Source organism: Macaca mulatta, chromosome 15, assembly GCF_049350105.2.
Source record: "Macaca mulatta isolate MMU2019108-1 chromosome 15, T2T-MMU8v2.0, whole genome shotgun sequence".
Classification (NCBI taxonomy): Eukaryota; Metazoa; Chordata; class Mammalia; order Primates; family Cercopithecidae; genus Macaca; species Macaca mulatta.
Window position 1 is genome coordinate 81,341,896 of NC_133420.1, and position 3,807 is coordinate 81,345,702.

The window sequence follows — 3,807 nt, forward strand, 5'->3', positions numbered from 1 at the left end:
TGCAACTGTAATTTGATGTTCTCACCCAAAAGCCAATCATCTCCGTGTGTCAGATGTTCTTTCTGGAGATGCCACTGCTCATCTTCATGTGGGAAGAATAAAGTGAATTAATTTTGGAAAGCAAAGTCAGCAAACCCCTTCAGATGTGTGGACAAGGGCCACTCATATCTTCATCCTTTTAAACAAATGTTGGGTACAAGGCAAGCAATAATTCCCGCAGCTAAAGACCCGGACCCTCTAGGAGACCTGCATCATAAAATACATAAAATGCCATATTTTTAAGAGAAAAGGGGGAGGTGGTGGCGTTAACTCATTATAAAGAGGAGTCTTGCTCTTTATACAACTTGAACAGCCTCCAGTAATGTCCAGGGAAGGGGGAGTTTGACTAGTGGAAAGGTGCATTCCAGACCTCCTGGTAGGAATCATCGCATCTGGCTATCAGCGCATGGTGAAACTGAACATTACAATTAACAACTGACTGTAAGCACACAGACTCAAATTTAGCTTTCTGCAGAGCTCACCTGCACAAAGAACACACAGATTGGATGATACAGCCTTTCAGCCTCTGTGATAGTTTCCCCACCAGCTGGCATCCCACACCGCTTGGGTGAATGTTTAACCTGCGTTAAATAAATAGATCCTTGCTGCTCGCCCTCCTGAGGCCTATTACACAGGGTTGCCCATGTGAGAAACAGCTTGCTCACACAAATCAATGCCTCAAATTTGAAGCATCTGGTCCAGTGACTTCAATTTTAGGCTTATATTTGAAAGCATGGTTTGATTTCTCTGTTCACTTAGCATATCTCACGTGATTGGCAGTTTCACAGGCCCATCAGTAGACCTCAAGATCAGCTCCCTTGAAGAGGAACAGCCTATGTGTTTGAGAAGCCCCCAAGGACCTTCCAAAGATAATGGGGGAGGGGGCATGTCACAAACTATTTAAACATACCCTGCAATTTTTTTGAAAACCTGTAGGACCTTTTCATGGAATTAGTACCAGTCATTGCTTACATATGACTTATGTTAATTGTAATTGAATAACTTCTCGTTCTTGCTCATTCAGAAAATAAAATAACCCCCTAGCACCTAGGCTGTGGTCTTCAAATTCTACCTCCTACTCAACAGAAACAAGACTCCTTGAAGAAATGGCCAATTCCAGTTCTGGGGTAAGAAATCTACCAGAGCAGCCTAGTATTTCTAACCTCACCAGAAAGCAAGGAAGTTTGGAGTGACACCTAGGGTTGTATTCAAAGTACTTGGAATTCAACTTGAATAGATTCACACTGGCCAAAGTAGGGACAATTTGAGTATCAAAGGATAACTCCAATGGATTAAAAGCACACCAGATATGTTTAGATCCATGAATTCATAATACTTTAAAAATATTTATTGGTCACCACTGGAGATGGTAGTCAGTTAACTATTTTGAAAACAAAAACAGAAGAAAAACATCAAGATTTTATTCTGTCTTTCCTCTATAGACTATACTGCTGAAAAACAGCAGTAGATGATGAAAGTTTCTTTATAGAAGTATTCTAGCAAATAAAGAAATGATAAAATTAGAATGTCACAACTTTGCAACTTCTAATGAATGAATGCATCTAAGGAATGACCATCAACGGCTGCCAAAATCACACAAAGATAAATTATCGAAGATTAAATACCTCCTGATGGAAGCACACACTAGCTAAGAGGTAGTTTTGCTAAAAACTCAAGGCACTTCCCTAGATCTAAACACCAAATCACTGGAAACAAAAAGGATATTAGGAACAAGTGAGGGATACAATAAGCAAAATCCAGACTGCAGGAAACTCTATGGAATGAATGATCTTGTATCTTCAATGAATTGCAAGAAAAAAATATGGAAAGGATATCAACGAATTGAGTCTTAAAAGTCCTATCAGCCCTCTCCCAAATAAAAGGAAATCACTGATTCCCTTTTTTCATTGACCATGGAGTGATCTATTCCCCTTTAACCTCAATGCCCCACAGTTTTCCCAAGACGTGACTACAACAATGCTCTCATTCTGATACATTGTTAGTCCTCAGGTCCTACCTCCAACCTTAATATTTCTCCTTCTACCTCCATGTTCTTGAGATCCCACCCCTCATTCCCGCCAATGCATTTATGTTAACTGAAGCCTTACTACTTGCTATCAGTCACATGAACCCTAAATCCACTACAACCCTGATGTCACTCAAGATCTCTGGTTCTGGGAAGCTCGAGGGGATTGGAAAGGTGAAACTACTGTTAAAAGCTAGGTCTTTAGGGCTGGCCACAGAAAGAAATCCTACTCACGGTAGTTGTCCAAAGCAGAAATAGTACAGCACATCTGAGCCACAATCCTTGAGTGAAGTTCAGCAAGGGAATCAAACATAAACATAAGTCTAGGGGTAGATGAGATTATAAAACATAAATAAAACCAAGAGCCAGGAACCAGTTGGGACCTAGACTGGGGCGGAAAGGGAAACAGATCAATTAAGAGAGCCTAAGATTTGGATATAAGGAACAGGGAGGACATCAATTGATTTGTGTTTGTCCAGTATTCCACTTTGATTTGGGAGCTGCTGCTTTGACTCCATTCCAAAGCCTTGGCCCTCCTCCTCCACAAGGGGGCGGCGATGACCAACACTGGGACTACCATGGAGCCCCATCCACCTCACCACAGTGCTTGGACCATTGGGACTTGTCCAAGGTTGGACACAGATCCAAGACCGGCTAATCAGGCTTCGTCCATGAAATTTTCCTATTTGGATATTAAAAAGAAAGGGCACCTTCTACCTTTATGTATGAAGTCTCACATCTACCAGCAATCATCTTTCCCATGATGTGCAAAGAGTTGTCTATGGCAGGAGAGAATTAAGCCAACACATCAAGACGAATGGAAATAAGCACAGCTGAGATATAAAAACAGAAGAAAAAAAGAGGGCGGCAAGCTCTAATGACATTGCTTGAGGCCCTAGATCCAGTCTTGCCCAAAGTGAGTTCCATCCTTGAGTTTACCTATTACATGAACCAATTCATTCCTTTTTTGTTATTTAGTGTGTGTTAGGTTACTGTTACTTATAACGAAGATTTTCACTACTGTAATACATAGGACAGGTAGGCTCCATACCCATTCCAAAGCCTCATAGGGTATGGTGCAATCACGGCTCACTGCAGCCTCAACCTCCCAGGCTCAGGTGATCCTCCCATCTCGGCTCCCCAAGTAGCTGGGACTACAGGCATGCACCACCATGCCCATCTGATTTTTTTGTTTGTTTGTTTTTGTTTGGTAGAAGTGGGGTGTCACCATGTTGCCCAGGCTGGTCTTGAACTCCTGGGCTCAAATGATCTGGCTGCCTCAGCCTCCCAAAGTGTTTGGATTACAGGTGTGAGCCACCACACCCAGCCACTCCTTTCATTCATTAAAGCTCCAGTGGCTCCAATCTTACGAGCTTCTGCTCTTTCCCTAGTCTCTCGGTGAATGAATTTGAATCATTCTATACTGGATGCAGCCTCCAAATTTTAAAAAGCCATACATTGTCACGGTTCAATGGTACGTTTTATGAAAAGAGGTGCACAACGACTATTTTGGAAAATGCAACTCATTTTCCACTGACTTAAACTACCATCACAGAAATGTTTCATAGAGGAAGACTTTATAGCTACAGTCAGAACCGATTCTAATCCCAGAATTTGTGAACCTTGGACTGTTCTTGTTTCATTAAATCACATGGCGTGCCTATTCTATGTCTTGTATTATTTTAAACACTTCACCTCAACCACCTACCATAATACTTAAGTAGGTACTATTATATCCCCAT